Raw genomic sequence first — 18,206 nt, 5'->3', positions numbered from 1 at the left:
CCTGGCCTTGAGCTTCCCAGCATCTAGAACTGGAAAAAACAAATTTCTCTGCTTTCTAAACTACCCAGTTTCTGGCATCCTGCTCTGTTAACATAGAATGAACAAAAGCAGGTACCAAAGTCCTTCCCCGAATGGTACAGCTTTGACTTCATGTCCCCAAAGTAGTAAATTGTCACACGATCCTTTTCTCCCATAGGGCCTAGTTTGGAGGGCACCTCAGCTTCCATATGGGAGTGTTCTCAAGGCAGGGCTCCCTTCAGATGGGCCCGAAAGAGCGCCTCTTGCCCAGTGATCCTCTGTGTACTGACCCTACTAGAGTCACTTTGTCCTCGGAGAGGGGCCTCTCATGGTGAGAATAGATGACGTTTATGTCCCATTCACCTTTGCCCTCCCTGCCCAGGGCTGCCTGCTATCTCCCATTTGCCAGCTCTAGCCACCTCTTACCTCTCACTCCGTCCAGGATGTGTTTCCATAGCAACTCAAGCATTTCTCCTGAAGGAGCTAGAGGAGGGCAAGTTCTCTCATCCTCAAGCATGCCTGATTTGCTCTCTCAGGTGCCAGACTATGCTTGCTCTCCCTGCTTGTCAGCTGGGGAGCAGTGGTATCCAGGAGGGATGAGGGCCAAACACCCCCCACACCCAAGCGGTGCTGCTCCAGAGACCATCTTATGACAACAGAGATGCTCAGCATCCTCACTGGCCAACAGAGCGGGTTCCGACCACCCACAGCTGCTGAGCCCTTGAAATGAGGTTCCTGTGATTTGAGAAACTGGAGCTGTAATCCAGCTTCATTTCAACTAATTTAAGCTTAAATAGCCCCTTGTGGCTACTGCACTCGCCTTGTGGTGAGGTTCAAGAGTGGAGGATGAGAGGAGTAATGGCAGCATTTTTTTCTCAGCAATAGCTCCGAGAGCAGAAAATCTCTGGCAAGTGTCTTGGTTCTTCTCTGGAAGCCATCTTCACGGGTTCCTAAGCCATAAGTAAGTGGCTTTGTGGACGGCTTGTCTAACTGGCAGGTTACAAAACCATGTGGTTAGGGAGATGGGCACTAGATTATTTTATGTGTGCATGTGTGTGCAGGTACGTGTGCACAGTGTGCTCTGATTATGCCTGCACTTCAGAATTTCCATTGCTCTACAGAGGTGTCTTACTTAGACCATGACATTCTTGTCCCAGTATTAAAGCTGACTTAAATTTTATCACTTTGAAGTACATAGTCCTACAGTGTGGAGTAAAAATTAGGATTTGTTAGTTGAGCCAGTTTCTGGAGGCTGAGTTAATATAAAGTTTCTGTAAATGAAGTTATACTTTAATAATCAAAGGGAAGTGTCAAGCCCTAAGGACCAATGACAAGGTGTCTCCAAACCCACACTCATACAGGTGAGCAAGTGAAGGTGTATTTACTCTCTTTTTGTCACTGACAAAATGCCCTGGCAGCATAGATTTATTTTAGCTAACAGTTTGAAAGGTACAGCCTGTTAAGGCATGGACAGTGTATAGAGCTTATTGCTGCAGAAGCATACAGCTGGGTCTCCATACTTCCGGGTGTCCTAGGATGCTGAGAGAGCTCGGGCAGAAGCAGAGCCAGCCCATACCCCTCCAGCTCCAGCTCTACTTACATCTGCCAGCTAACACCTCATGTCCCAAAGCTTCCAACCTTCTAAAATTGCATCACAAGCGGAGGACTGACTGTTCAAACATGAGCATGTTGGTGGGGAGAGGCAGGGCATTTCATATTCAAACCATAACAAAGTTTCTTCAAAGGGCTGGCATCAGGTTGATTGAGAAACAAAGCCATTTCTGCTACCATGTCATTACGCTGAACATTCAGTTCTGGAAGAAAACATTTGCTCGGCCTAGTCCAGGGAAATTGTAGAGGCTGGCAGAGGGGCAGAGAGGAGCTCAGCTAATGATCCCATTAGCACTGTATAAGACAGAGCTTGGGTGTTCTCAATAGAAAACAGGGCAGCCACCAAAGCAGGAGGGTGAGCATGCAGGCCATATGAAGACAGCCCTCTAACACACACACACACACACACACACACACACACACACACACACACACACACACACACACACAGCCTAGAACCAAGAAGTTTGAACATACACAGGATGGGGAAATATGATTAAATCTGGTACTCATCTGATTTCATCAATGAATCACAAAACAGGAAAGTTCATTGTAGGAAGGGGGCTTGGGCGATGGCTCTGTTTCTCCTCATATGCCCACTTTACAGATGGAAGGACTAGACACTTGTCCAAGGCTCAGTAATAGAAGCAGTGGGCCAGAAACAGATGTCTGGATGTCTGAACCAACCATGTACCTGGTCCTGCCTGTCTACCCTGACTATCAACAGATGCTTGTAGGTTTCTCAAATACGTGGCATACGACTACATACTATCTCTAAGGAGGCTGAAGCAGAGGGATTGCTATGAGTTTGAGGTCAGCCTGGGCCACAGAGTGAAACCCTATCTCAAAACATGAAGTAACAATGACCAAGCCCTTTGTCTTTTTGCATAGTTGTCCCTTGTTCTTGCAATCCCATGGTGCATGCTTGTTGTAGGCAGTATCCAACCCTAGACTCCAGAAGCCAAATCATCCCATTCAATGAATCCCAATGCAAATTCATTTTCCTCTCTGCTATAACAACCAGAATATACAGGATCTGGTGGTCAGGGTTCTTAAGCTTGACCTTGGGAAGCGACCTCAAGGATGAAGCCCCTAATATTGCCCTGGTGCTTGTCCTCTGTTGGAAATGATCTCCCGTCAACTCAGGATGAACTTGGGGAACAGCTTTCTTACAATAATAGTTTTAGAATTTCTTTCTTCAGAGGACACAGCATCATTGGCTTTGAGGGAAAATTTGGAGGGAGGAAAGCCAAGGCAGTTTCTTCAATGGTCACTGCTTCAGTAGGCACAAACAGTAGCTCCCCCACCGCCCATTACTAGACAGTTTTGTCAGTAGCATTTTTGTCATGGGTACAATTTCATAGCCTTATGATATAAGCCTTTCCTTCGGAAACAATATGTTTTGCAGCAAAATTAGGCTCTTGTATCTCACAGCATCTGCTGTGTTCATCACGTGGAGCTGGCTGAGTACAAGGCATGAGTACAAGGCATGGGTGGTGTGTTCTGCCCCGGAGGGCTAGCCATCTGCTTTGTTTGGGACAATAAGGGTGGGGAAAGCCTGAGTCAGACAGACAAGAAGGAAGGAGACTGGTGACTTCTCATTTGAAAAGCAGTCCCCTCCCCTCCCCCTAAAAGGTCAAAGAATTTTAAAAGTGGAATGGACCCTGGTGATAATGTAGGCCACTTGCTTAAGTAGCAATTGAAGCTTGGGGGCATTGTGACTTGCGAAGATGATGTGGCCAACAACAGAGCTGATGGGGTAAGAAGGGATGGTGTGGGCCAGGGCATCCCCGTGGCCTCACCCCTGATGGCAGGGATGCCTACTCCCTCCCCTCACTGCCGAGACCCAGGCAGGCTTCTCAGTTTGCTCATTTCATTTTTTCTCCTCCAGGGGAAAAAACAAAAAACAAAACTTTTCCTATAAAGCTTTAATTATATAAATCTTCCTATAAAATGATAACAAGCGATCACTGTGGAGTGAATGTTTGATCCTCCTGCCTCCAGAATCTGTCGTTTGAATACCCAGTGTGATATAGTAGGAGTCAAGAGCTGGAGTTATTGGCTCAGAGGGCGAGATCGTGAGTGGAATTAATGCTTGCCTTAGTTATTGTTTGCAGGGTTGTGACCAAAGGACTGCCAAGAGCAGTGCAAGGGTTTGTAGTTTCAGAGAAGAGACCATCGTGGGAAACGAGGTATGGACCCTGGGTCAGGAGGGGGCTGATCCCGCTGCACCTGCAGGAGGGAGCAGGGAGAGTGAAGAGGTGAAGTCTGGCTCTCCACAGGCTTCTCCCTTTCTCCCTGAGGAGCGGTGCCACCCACATTGGGAAGAGTCTTCTGACCTCACATACCCCAATCTAGGAACAGCTTCACAGACACACCCAGAACCGTGGTGTAGTAGCTCTAAGTCTAGTTAAGTGGAGTGCGAGAGTGCGAGAAAGGAGAGGGTACTGGGCCTTGTAAGCACCCTTTGCTCTTGCCAGACAAGGAATATTTGAGTTGTAACTGGATCTGTTTGCCCTCCTCCCTTCGTTTCTACATTGTAAAGGACAGTAGGTCAGAGAACAGTGGGGTGCAAGGTAACCTGCATCCCTCTGTCCACACTGTACGGATGACCTCAGAGGTGGCTGGACATCACCAAAGCACACTGCTGAGATGGTGTACACAGCAGAGTAAGTGGAAGTGTGGGCCACGTCTCCCTGGTCAAGGGCAAACACAGCTCCACAGCCAGAGTCTGGGCCATGAGCATAAATCTAGCTCCCTCAGAGGCCCATTGACATGTCCACCAGAACACCAGGCCTTGAGGTGACCGGCTCCATGTGCTAATTGCACAGTTGGCTGGATTATAAATGGCCCAAGCTTACCATCAGCCTCCTTCCAACTTGGCCTTTGAAGAACCCTCGGATATTTACCAGGGTGGCACAGGTATCATGGGTAGATGAACTTGAACTGGTTGTTTTCCATCAACTGCTTTGTCTGACTCATCTGCCAATATTTTCAGGTTATTCAAAAGCCCATTCTCTCCCTGCACAGGTAGCCATTTCTTCTGCATTTTCACAAATGCAATTCATTTGCATGGGTATCTTTGTTACATAGATGACATCCAGCCCTGGACTGTAGATATGGCTACAGATCAGTTGGGCCAGAAGTGGGGATGAAGCTCCTGCTGGTCTAACATAACGAGGCCAATGTACCAAAGGACTAACCACTTGGGCAGAGCTCTAAGCACAACTCCAGGAGATAATATATTCCTGAGATTGACACTCAAATGGAGACTTAGGATAAAAATGCATTGAGGGGTTAGGGGTGTAGTTCAGTTGGTAGAATGCTTGCTCAGCATGCAAGAAGCCTGGAATCCACCCCAGCGTAGTATAAAGGGCATGGTGACTCATACCTATAATCCTAGCACTCAGGAACTGGAGGCAGAAGGCTCAGAAGTCCAAGTCCACCTGCTGCTGAAAGAGCTGAAGGCCTGGGGCACATGAGACCTCACTAGCAGCCCAAGGCTTTAGCATGGATAAGAGTCTTCCTCTATAAGGATCCATCTTGGCATGGGGCTGGTCAGAACTGTGTGACAGTTGAGGGCTCACATCCAGAGGCAAGAACTGCTGCTCACATCAAGTGCTGCTAGCCAGCCAGGGGCCTCCCATCCCAGGCTACTAAGGAACAGCAATTCCCAGAGGATGGAATGAGATTAGTGGTCCTGTATTCTGACAAGTATCTATTTTGGGTCTTCTTTGTACCACGAAACCTGCCCTGCAGAAGCTGAGACCCTGGCTGGGGAGGACTCAGATCTCCAAGCAAATCAAGGAGAGTCCAAAAAGTGAATACTCTCCTTTAGGGTACTTCCATGGAGGACAATGCATGCTAGATCTTCCTGGGATTCACGGGCTACCCTGCCCCAGAGTGGTCTTGGGGGTTCTTTTGTGCCCCCTGAAGGAACTGCTTCATGTCTAAGCATGTGGCTCAGACACTACATGCAGAGGTTCTTCGACCACAAAAAGGATTGTGTTCAGCTGTATTTGTGCAGAGATGGAGACACACACAGCAAGGGCTACCTGTGGGGTAACTTAAGAAGCCCACTGCATCTGAAAAACCACGTGAAGCCAGGAGACTCTCAGCAGCACCTTGCCCTGGTCCCCCCCATTCCTTCCCTGGGGGAGATGTGGACAATGTTTACCTCCTCCTGTGGTCCTAATGGGCAAACCAAAATTCAGTTTCACCATAGTTCACTCCAGAGAACCAATGAGTTCATTGGGCTTCCAGAGTATGGATGAGGGCTTACTGATGGAGTATGGGTGGTCCTGGGGCAGCCTCTCTGGAGAGCCCCATCCAAAATGACAATGACTCTGCTGTAGCCACATAGAAGGAGCCCCTTCCACACTCTTCCCCTCTCTGAGGCCACATGCAATTCAGGCCAGATTACACACAAATGTTCAGAGTATCATATGAGGTTCAATGACCCCCCCCCTTCCTCTGGTGTAGTGTCAACAACTCACTTGCCCCATCACGGGCAACTCTCACAGGTTGGCACAGCTGTTTGGTGTGGACTGTGCCTTACAAGCTTGGATCCCCAAGGGATGAACTGTTTGGGACTTTATAACCCAGGACTGAAGTGGAGGACAGTCTTAAGTTTCACAGCGGGCTCCTGGGGTCAGAGAGTTGATCTGGATCTGGTTCACAAACAAGAAAGCAGCATGTGCCTTTTTATGTGACAGAGCCCATGAGCCTAAAGGGCTGAAGATCACAAGGCTGCAAACTTGACTGAGAGGTCCCCATAGGACAGGCTGGATGACTTGTCCTCAGCACAGCAAGCTGAGGAGCTCTCTGGATGCTCTCAGCCTGAGATAGGCTTCTCATTGACCATTGTGAGGACTTTGGCATGTCTCCTGTGCTCTTGGAACACAACCAACTGACATCTATGGCCACTGTCTTTTTGTCTCCTTCCGGTTTCCTCTAGAGGACCTCCAGAGCCTATTTGATCAAAACAAACCACCTTTCTTGTCCAGTAGATAAAAATGGAATTGCTACCCCCCCCCCCGCCCCATGGCATTGTATCTTCCCTTTCCCTTACCCTTCAAACCAACCAGTATAGTGCAAAGCATTTTAGCCCCCATGCCTCCTGGCCTCCTCTCAGGCCCCAGGAAGAGCCATCACTCTGCCTTTATCTCCCTTCCAAAGCTTTGGAATTTTCCACTGTCTTTCTGGGTCTCTGACGCCAAGCATTCTTCATGCACACCCCACTCATCATCCTCCAGTCAATCACCCAGGCACTTGAACCTTGGAGGCATCACATAGGGAAACCAGAATCAGAGTGGGTAGAGGTTTGTTCCCAGCGTGGGAGCTGTACCAGGCTCATAGCCTTCCGTGGGTCAGGATACAGATTGTGTGGTCCTCACCAAATTCTTCAGTACTGATACTGGGCTTTGATGATGATTTGGGACACATTCTAGTCACTTTAATCCAAATGTACAGCAACCCCACTAGGATTTTGTATTCATCATAAATAGTTTTAAATTACTTGGGGGCTGCAAAGGTGGCTCAGGAGTTGAGAGCACTGGATAGTCTTTCAGAGGACATAGGTTCAATTCCTAGCACTCACATGGCAGCTCAGAAACATCTGTAACTCTAGTACCATGGGATTGGACTTGTTCTTCTGGTCTCATTCACTTCTGTGAATGTCACAGAAGAGTGAGGTACCACTCCCCTCGTGTGAGGAAGGTATGCCCAGGCTGCAGGGTTTTAGGTACAGATGCCTAGCCTTCGCTTCTAGCCTCCTTGTCAGTTGGCCTCAGCACACAGTCCTCCCTCACCAAGAAGTGAACTTGAGCATTTTGTGGGGACTTTGGTGTTTATTTTAAAGGAGTGTTTCATGCCCATGGATGCCAAAAGAGGGCATTAGGACCCCTAGAGCTGGAGTGACATATTGTGAGCCAACTGACATGAATGCTGTGAACCAAACTCTTCTAGAAGTGCAGCAAACATCTCTAATCACTGAGGTATCTGCCCCCTAGCATTTACTTTGGTACAGAAGGCCTGGGGTCAGACTCTGCCACCTGCTTGGTTGGGCTGAATACTTGATAAGTCAAAATTTCCATTTCTTCATCTGGATACCCAGACAGTAATGGCTTCCATGTTGTATGGCAAGGCCATGCACAACTAGTGCTTGGTGTTTAGGGAAAGCTTGGTAAATGGAGCTGCTGGGATGTGATGTGCACACTACTCTCAACCCTCCCCTTCGCCCCCTTTGTCCACCCTCCCTTTATTCCCTGCGGTGGGTAGTGCCTCCCTCACACAGGTCTCATCTTTTAAAGCCCTGTCTACTGCTCTCTTCTTTTAGACCAGCCACTTCATTGGGAGATGGAGGAAGGAAAGACATTCCACCTATAAGTAGTTCCTTAGATTTTTTTTTTCTCAAGTGCTCAGAAAGTCTCATTCTGCAGATGTAAACACTGAGCCTTGAAGAAACACCCCCCCCCCGTTACTCCATCAGCTTTGTACTCCTCAGACACATCCTTAGTCTTAGGTATGGCTGTTCACCCACAAAGTTTCCCAAGCTGTCCCTGGTTCCAGGGATTCATGTTTGACAGGGAATTCTGTATGGCTACATCCTTATTTTCCATGTTGTCCCCTCATATATGTTTTCCCCCCTACTTTCTTAAATTTCAGTTACTGAGGTCAAAATGTTAGATGGAAAATTAGACAAATGAAAACTAATTTTTGTGCTGGGAAGATGGCTCAGTCAGTAAAGTGCTTGCTGGGGACCTGAGTTGGAGCCTACAGATCCTACATGAAGAAAGTCATGCGAACAACATGCTCCGGTGACTCCAGCATTGGCAAAGCTGGATCCCTGGAGTCACTGGCTGGCTAGCCTAGCTGAATCAGTGAGCTCCAGGTTCAGTGAGACACCTGCCTTAAAACAGCTAGGGAGGTTCTTGTTGCAGGCATGCTTTTCTCAGCCCACCAGTCACTTCCCTTCTCAGCAGGGCTTTGTCCTTCTTAGCAAACTGTCTCTGATTCTGTTGTGTGACTTCCTCCATTTCCTTCTGGCAGTGGCTGAGATTTTTCACCCAACCTGTTCTATCTATGTTTTCTCTTAAACTCTGATAAAATTGTCTTCAAGGGAATGTTTGAAGACACCTGATGTCAACCTCTAGTGTCCACACACACACACACACACACACACACACACACACACACACACACACGGTACCTACCACCTTATATTACACTGTCATTTATCTTTTTTGTATTTTTTTCTGAAGTAACTTAAAAATTTCCTTTTTAAAAAATGTTCATTACCATGTATATGTGATGTGTATTTATGTATGGTGTGTGTGTGTGTGTGTGTGTGTGTGTGTGTGTGTGTGCGTGTGCGCACAGAGGCATGCACATGCCATAGTCCATATGTGCAAGGATCAAACTCATATCCTCAGACTTGTAGGGCAAGTGCTTTTACCTGCTGAGGCATCTTGCTAGCCCTCTCAGAATGAGTTTGGTATCAGGGTTGGGGGAAATGTCTTTCAGTTTGGTGAGCACTTGGCACCAAAGAGCGTGCTGTTTGTTCTCAGTATGGAGTAGAAGGCTGTGTTGCCTTTAGGTGTGAGAGTGCATGGCTGTTCTGTTCTGTGGGTATGCTGTGTCGTCGTCCCCCCCCCCCGCCCAGCATCTTGATTCTGCTCGCCAGCTTCCCAGTGTGAGGTGTGCTTTCCATCCTGCCCTAGTCTCACAGTCCCCTTCCCCTGTGGTTCATCTGTCACCTTCCTGCTCCCTAATCTGACATTTCCCAGGAAAGGAAGGTAGAAGGTGGAAGGCTCGACTAGCAGATGACAAAAGCCAGACCATCAAAAACAGCCCAACCCCATGGAGAAGAGGCATTTCCAAGAATCTCAGAATAGGGTCCTCATGTACCTAGGGTGACCCCTAGAGAAGCCTGCACATGCACACCAGCTGGCTTCCCTGGGCACTCCAATAGCAGGAAATGGCTTGGAGCCCATCACTACCAGGAGGAGGCTGAGGGAAACCTCATTTGCTAAGCGAGATATGACTTCCAGGCTCTTCTGTCTCATTTATTGGGAAATAACTTTCCTGTCTGGCCAGCATCCTGCTGAGCCAATCTGAGGTGTTTTCTGCTGTCCAAGGCTGAGCCAGGGGCTCCCTCCCATAACTCAGTATGTGAGCCACAGTCCAAGGAAGCAAGGCTGACTGGCATGCTGCTAGAGGAAGAATTTACATTCCATCCTGTTAGCATGGCGCTGGAGAAAAATCACTATGACTATGACCTCTCTCTCCTTACCTTGCATCTTTCCCCTTCAACTTGCTTCCTCTCCCCTCAAGTTTCTTTTCCTTCTCAGTCATTCATTCACTTCCTCTGTCAGACACTTCTCATTTGTCTAGCCGTCCAATAATCGTCAAACCCCCAAATCCTAAACTTTGTATTTCCTGGGTTTGCAGCTTGCAACCAGCCTTGCCTTTCTGGAACCCAGAGTTTCGGGAGATGGACAGACAGACAGCACCCCCTAAACTATATACATCATTTGCCACAGTGGCAGAAGCTGGCTGCTGTGCCCACTGAGCCATCTAGCAGGAGATTTTGACTTTATAAAGTGGGAGGCTGTGGTGTCTACAAAAAGGTGTCCCACCTATGCTGGGGAGGTAATTTCATTGGGAACATGCTTGCTGTGCGAGCAGGAGGACCTCATACATCAGAACCAATGGTGATAGACCCTTATAGCAGAGACAGATCCCTGAAGCTCACTCCCTTCCGTTTCTCCTCCCTGGGACTTGGCTGCTGTTTTTGTAAGCCGATCTTTAGCTCCGAGGCAGATTGGGAACTGGACTTCAAGCCAGCAGCCACATAAGTGAGTTGGAAATAGATCCACAAGCCCCAGTCCAGGCTCTAGAGGAAGGCGGGCCAGCCAAACCACGGAGGCATCCACATGAGAGGAGCCGAGCTGACGCCTCACTAACAATGAGCTTATACATGCTTATTGTTATGAACTACTAAAGGGGAGTGTTGCTGTGTTAGGGAGTATTAAATGATACAGGATAAAGTTCCCCATGGCTGCTTGTCTGAAAATGGCCTTTATTATAAGTTCACTTTGGGCTGGCAGCCTGTGTGCAGAATTCTTCCCCACGGCCAGAAAGCTTCTCTTAGTTTTACCCATCATGCACAGTAGGATGTCTTCCTTCCCCATTCCCAACCCATAGACACTGCATGAAATAATAGATGAATCGTAAATTTGCTAGGTCCCAGAATCAGTTATGCAGCATTAGATATATAATCCAGAGGAGACAGTTTGGAAGGAGTCTGGAGGGGGAGAAGGTCTGAGCAGGTGAAGATACGGGGTGAGAGGTGTTGCCAAACAGTGCAGACAAGAGTCACACACCATCATGGAGTGTGCTGAGATCCGGGGACACCTGTGCTTCTTCTAGCAGTAGAGAAGAGGAGAAGTGGCTTGAGGTACCACCGGGAGGTCCACTGGAAGCCAGTGGACAAAGCTCCTGGACTGTGGGGCCCAGATTCTGCTTGAGTTTTGCTCTTAGTCTCAAGAGAAATGGGATGTGTGGAGAGTTGGGCAGGAGACTCACTTAGCAGACTGTTACTCTGGTGGAAACATAATTGCCTGGGCCACAACAGAGGAAGGAGTAGCCATGCTGGGCCTTCCTGTCCTTGCTGACTGTGTGGGACTGCTAGGCTCTACTCTGTTCTCCAAGGCTATGGTGCCTTCCCTCAGGCATGCCCTTTTCCTGGCACACAGGAGACAGGGTGGGAGAGTTTGCAGTATCAAGTGGCTAGGATTAGCCTAGGGCCATGGCTCTCAGGTATGTGTGTGTGTGTGTGTGTGTGGTGTGACTGCAGTGCCTTCCCTTGCACAGTCCTATTTTGTTCTGTCAGTCTGAATTGGGACCTGGGAATTTGCACATGGGGGGGGGCGCTCCTGGGCAATGCAGATGCTCTACCTAGAGAATCAGTGAATTAGCAGAAATATCTGTGAATAGGGACACTCTATGCTGAGGCTTTGGCATGGCTGAGTGACCCTGTGGACTTGTTCCTGGGGTTTATCTGCACCTTTTTTCTTTCTAAAAAGGATCTCTGTGACCCAGACTGTCCCCCAAACTCATTGTGTAGCCAAGGATGACCTCAAACCTCAGATGTGAACCTCTACCTCCTGAGTGCCAGGACTGCAGGCTACAGGAGTGTGCCACCACACCTCCTGAGAATCCAACTGGACTTTGCATGCTAAGCAAGCACTACTAACTGAGCCGCATTCCCCCGCCCTCCTATTGTTCAGTGTCTGACCAGCTTTGCCGATAAATGCTACCTGAGTTCGAGAAGCCGTTTGCTTTACCAGAGAATCTTGTTTATCTTTCCTTAGGAGTGCTTAGGGGTGTGTTCCAGGAACAGTGCCTCTCTGATGAGGGAGACTCTTATCTGGCACAGGCACCCTGGGGTGCAGGAGGCTGCAGTTCTGGTCTGAGGCACGACCCCCTTTCCCTGCTTCCTCACTGTGTTCTGCGTCTCCAGACTTTCATGATAGTTCATATGTTTGCATTTGAAGTTGATATTGAGCAACCAGGATGTTGTCTTCCTCTTTATCCAGAGACCCCTTTGATTATCCTGGTCAAAGACTGCTAGACTTTGAGCATGTAGGAAAGCTCACGGCTGAATTCTTCCCAACATTTTCATCTGATAGAAAGAGAAGAACAATAACCTCAACTCTTCCATTGTGTGGCCATGGTGGGCTTATAAAGAAAACAGGGATTTTGTTTTGGTGTGTTGAGCTTCTAGTGCTGCAAGTCCAAGAACATGGTCCCAGCATCTTCATGGCTTCTGGCGAGGGCTTTGTGGCAAGTGGAATCATATAGAGGTAACAGTGGTCAGCAGGTACATGAAGAGGCAGCCACAGCACCAGGGTGACCTTGCTTTACTCCAGCCAACTTTCAGAATAGTGAATCGTGATACTGGAAGGTACAGTGAACTGCATGCTACCAGGAGAGACAAAGTAATAATCGTTGTCACCTACCTACAAACCCTGCAACCTCCAAGAGTGACCTGTGAGCAAGACAGACTGGTGCAATAGTGGCCCAAATACTAAGGGAGTGACTAACCCTTTCCTTTGGAATTAAGGCCTGTTCCATGAGACGAAACACAGACCCCACACTGCTAAAGTGGCCAAGAACCCAGGGAAAAACATACTGTTGTTCTGATACTGGAATAATAAGATGACTCCTAAAGATGTATTGCTGTACCTGTATATCAGAGAACCACTCAGCCCTCATCTGAGAAGCTTCTTTTTGCTATGGATGGGAGCTGACACAGAGACCCACAAACTGGACAATGTGCAGAGAGTGACAGACTTTGGAGCACTCATCTCTGGGGGGGGGTGTCTTCATGAATCCATTTCTTGACCCAGTCTCTTAAGAGAGGAAAGGTATTGATTGATTCATTCTTAAAGGCAGAACCACTGTGACTTAGCTGTGTTTGGAAGGTCACCACCCCTTGAACCACATTTCAGTGTGAACTCTGAGGGGACAAACCATACCCACATCACCGTTGCACACAGTACACCCATCTTTCATTTTTCAGTCCTGGGTAGTGAATGGTTTTCTGTTTTCATCATATTCTAGAAGCTGACTTCCCTACACTGAATCTTCTGTAGTCTTTTGGGTGTCAGTAAACCAATCAAAAGTCAGGCTAGTGGTGAATGCCTGTAACCTCAGCACTCAGAAGGCTGAGGCAGGAGGATGGCTGCAAGTTGAAAGTCAGTACCAGGTCCACCAGGGCTATATAGCATGACTGTCTCAAGAAAACAGTAAGTAATGTAGTAAGATAAAAATGGAGCCAAGTTAAAATTAAATTGTCTGCACAAACACCTCCAGGTTTGCCAGATCAGACATAGAAGATGAAAGCTGTTCATCTTCTTATACATAAACTGTTCACTCGGTCCAGCAGGAGGTGGGTTTGTGCCTGTCTCCACTACTGCGCATGCTCTGTGGCTGGACAGTTCTTTGGAGAACTCCCTGGGGGATGGGGATCCACAGCCCCACCTGGAATGAAAGGTTCTTATTCAGGAGCCCCACAGAAAACTCGGCCTTTAATCAGACAGAAGTTTGATGTATGGGCTATCCAGTCTTGCCCGCACAGCGGGCGACTGATCAGAGTTTGCTGGAGTGAACTGAAGGGTGGAATTCTAGTTCTGTCTATTATCTTCCCTGTAATAGGCCTGCTCCCAGGGGGTCCCCTCACCTTGGTGACGGTGCTTTTCCTCTCATCTCTGATCACGACACCAGCCTGACCTCACTGGCCTTCGGTCCTGAGAAGTTCTGCTTTGAGTTGAGTTACAGGAAGCCAGTCCCCTGCCCCCCCACATGGCTCCACCCGGTGGTGTTCACTCTAGGTGCATATGCTGGGCAGCGACAATGCTGTGGACAGAGAAAAGCAGCATCTGCCTGCCATACCCTTCCTCTGGTAGGTGGCAGAAAAATGGAATGTTGGCATCTGAGGACGCGGTGCCCAGTCAGCTGAGAGTAATAACAGTCCCGATAAAAGAGGGCAGGGGAGGGTGACACTGCTAATGCTGTGTCTGTTACCTGAGGCGCCGTGTGTCCATCTCCCATCCTCTTCCAATATTTGGGATGGGACCGTGTCTATGGTGACGCTAGGACTTGTGTTCAATCAGGTTGAGATTTACCCCCTTGGTACCTATGACCATCTGAGGCAAGCACTGGTTTTGGGTGGGGCCAGGTCTTGGCCATGTGACACAAGGCCCTCCCACTACTCCAGATTATATGTTTTCATCTTACTGAACATGATGGTTTTCAAAGGTAGGTTTTGCTCATGCCTATGACATTAGCACCTTCAAAGCCAAAGCAGAAGGACTGCTACGGAAGCAGAAGGAAGCCAGGGCTACAGAGTGAGAGCTTGTTTCAAAAACAAAACAGAAATGCAGGAAGAAAGGAGGAAGGAGAAAAAGAAGGGAGGCAGGCAGACTGGGAGGATGGCTAAGTCACCAGAGTGCTTACTGTGTGAGCATGAGGCCCTGCTTTTCAGCCCCTCAGCACCATGCTTTCAAAAGCCAAGTTCGGCAGCTGAAATCTCACTGCCCAGCCAATCCAGCCAAATTGGTGGACCTTAGGGTAAATGAGAGATGCCATCACACACACACACACACACACACACACACACACACACATACACACACACACACACACACCAATGGTGAGCAATTGGGGACAGCACCCAGTGTTGACATGACTTCAGCACACGTGACCAATGCAACTTAGGAAAGACAAAGGCTTCTTTTATCTTCTACTTCCAGGTAACCATCCAGCATCTAGGGGAGTCAGGACAAGAACTAGAGTGGGAGCCTGAAGTCGGGCCTGCTTGCTGTTCATACAGCATTAGCATTAACCCGGGAACTCACTAGCAGCAGAAACCCTGGAGGAACTTGGCTTTCTGGCTAGCTCGCTGACCTGTGCTTAGCTAGATTCTTTATATAGTCCAGGACCACTTACCCAATGGGCTGGGCCATCCTGTACCAATCAACATTCAAGACAATGTCTCTGAGACATGCCACCATCCAATCTGATCTTGGGAATACCTCAATAGGCTTTCTGCTTGGGTTATTTCTAGGTTGTGTCAAATTGACACTTACAGCCAAGGAGGACAGGTGCTGTGGTGACTTCAGGGTTACCACTACTGTTTGGGATGGAGCAGGCATGTAGCTTCAAAGAGTAGCTTGTCAGGACATGATTGGGTTTTAGCGATACTTGAGTTTTGGTACCTCAGAAAGTACTTCTACCCCCAGGACTCTGTCCATTTTGTGTCTGAACTTGTAATTGTCTGATAATTAGGATAGTCTGTGAGAAGGGACACCAGCTTTAGAACCCCAAGGTTTTCAGCTCACGGGAAGAGAATTCCCTTAAAACCTCCAAGGTATGACAGCAAAAGTGACCAACCCCTGGTAGGGGATTGCCCCAAGTTTGAGGTCAGCCTCAGATACACAGTGAGTTCTAGACCAACTTGGGCCTGTGTGAGACCATATTTAACAAAAAAGGGCATTTGAGGGCTCAGTAGGTAAAGTGTGCTGTAAAAGCATGAGGGCCTGGGTTTGGATCCTTAGTGGCCATGTGAAAGCCAGGCATGCCAGTGTGTATCCACAATCCCGGTGCTGGAGACAGGAGGATCTGTCTGGCCAGCTAGCCAACCAAATCAGCGAGTTCAAGTTGAATCCAAGACCCTGTCTCAAAGCATAGAGAATAAGTCCAGAAGATACCTGCTATTAATCTCTGACCCACCCACACACCCACACCCACACCCACATACACACACACGAGAGAGAGAAAGAGAGAGAGAGAGAAAGAGAGAGAGAGAGAGAGAGAGAGAGAGAGATGCATACACACTTATGACACATAAGTGTACCAGAAAGGAAGGAAAGGGAGGGAAGAGAGAGGGGAGGAAAGAAGGATGGTGGGCAAATAGTAAATGATAGTAGCATAGCCCTTTCAGAAGCTCTTGAGGTTTGTTTGTCCCGATAAGTTGATGCAGATGGACGGCACTGAGCCTCTTGCTTAGGAGCTGCCTCTGTGACCCCTGTTCATACATCGTCAGGTCACTTTCCCTGTCATCTTCACTTCATCCTACTGCCATCTGGTTATGTATCTCATTTCCTCCCTTTGTAGGAGGAAGGGGTCCATGACAGATCCAGAAATCGTGTAAACTCCTGGCCATCGAGGAATATCCTGGGTGCCTTCTAGTCATGAAAAGTACCCCAGCTCTCATCCTGAAATCTTTACTTCTTGGAAGCAGCTAAACATTTGGGGGCATAGTGAGGGGCCTCATTCTGGTATCTAGGACGGCTTCTCTATCTTGATGGAAAGACAGGATGTGAGGTATAAAATAAGACATGTGTAGGAGGGCAATAGCGCATTTGCCTTTGAAATTGGATTATATTTACAGTAAGACAGGAAGATAAATGTAAAATTCTGTTGGCATGGGCTGTGGGGTAATTGTCTGGAAGAGCCAGGATCGAAGGCATCTGCAGTTACAGTGTTAACTAAGAATAGAACATTCCATTGGCTCTTCCGATATGTTCAAAGTCTTTGTTGAAGCTCTCCATATGCTTGTGCATAGAGTAGGGGGATGTTTCCATCAGATTCTGGCTCCCAGCCCCTGCCTCTTACTTCCTGTCTACAAGATTATATTACATGGCCTCCGCTGGTGTCCATGTGATTAAAGGGGTGGTGTGCGTGTAGGAGTGTGGCGGTACATGGAAGCCAGAGGCCAGCCTTGACTGTCGCTCTTCAACAGACTCTCACTGGCCTGAAGCTTGCTTATTTGGCCAGCTTAGGGATATGCTTGTCATCTCATCTGAAATACTGGGGTTATAAACACATTCTACTGTATCCAGTTTTCAAAACCAAAAAACATGAGTCTTGAGGGATTGTACTCCAGTCTTCATGTTTTCAAAGCAAGCACTTTGCTGCCTGAGCTATCTACCAACTCAGGAACTTGTGTTTCTTGGGGTGCTCGTTACATGGCCTATGGCACATAGTGTCTTTTGTAAGACAGAAGAACATTTGTGTCCTGTAAGTACAAGTGCTTTCTTCTAGCTGCAAGGGAGACGGGGTATAATCTTCCTGACCAGTGAAAACCCTGTTTCTGGGACAGGAGGACAGAATGGTTGAGGAGGACTCAGTCTCCTTCAGGATGATGTTATTAGGATGTGCTACTTTTCTCATTCGACCACATAACCAGACAAGCAGCAACTTAAAGGAAGGAAATTTAACCTCAGCTCACAGTTTTAAGATACAGTCCTTTTGTAGCCATAACTTGACTATATCTGAAATGAACTACAATTCAGAAATGGAGGGCATACTTGTGATCCAGATCTTGAGGCGGGAAGACCACATGCCTTTGATCCCAAACCTTAAGGCTGGAAGACGCAAGGTTTTGATCTGGGTCTTGAGATGAAATGACACATCCCTTTAATCCAGACCCTGAGGTGAGAAGACACCTTTAATCTGGGCCACACCTTCTGCTGGAAGCCAGTGTAAGGACAATGGAAGAAGGAAGGGTTCGTTCTCACCTTGGCAGCACATCTCTTCCTTCATCTGCATTGGAGCCTATTTCTTCAGGATTCTAACATATACAGAAGACCAGCTGAGAGACCCAGGCTCCTGGGACTGAGCAGCTACTAGATTCTTGGACTTTCCATTCACAACTAACTATTGTTGGACTGCAGCCTGTCATTCCAATAAATAAATTCCCGTGTGTGTGTGTGTGTGTGTGTGTGTGTGTGTGTGTGTGTGTGTGTGTGTGAGAGAGAGAGAGAGAGAGAGAGAGAGACAGAGACAGAGACAGAGACAGAGAGAGACAGAGAGAGAGAGAATGTGTATATGAGAGTGTGTGTGTATGAGAGTATGAATGTGTGTATGAGGGAGTGTGTGTATGAGACTGTGTGTGAGAGTGTGTGTATGATACATACTGTAAGTTCTGTGACTCTAGATGACCCTGACTAATACAAGTCCATCATGGCAGAGAAGGGATGGTGATAGGAATGCCTCTTGGCTGGAGG

The 18,206-nt window shown here is 48.0% G+C and overlaps 1 protein-coding gene across 3 annotated transcripts in view; it reads left to right on the top strand.

Annotated features, from left to right (window-relative positions):
* Positions 1 to 18,206, top strand: part of Slc39a11 (solute carrier family 39 member 11) — a 412,078-nt gene that overhangs the window by 300,924 nt on the left and 92,948 nt on the right. The window lies entirely within an intron of this gene.

Source organism: Cricetulus griseus, chromosome 7, assembly GCF_003668045.3.
Source record: "Cricetulus griseus strain 17A/GY chromosome 7, alternate assembly CriGri-PICRH-1.0, whole genome shotgun sequence".
Lineage (NCBI taxonomy): Eukaryota > Metazoa > Chordata > Mammalia > Rodentia > Cricetidae > Cricetulus > Cricetulus griseus.
This window is presented reverse-complemented; position numbering and strand designations above follow the sequence as displayed.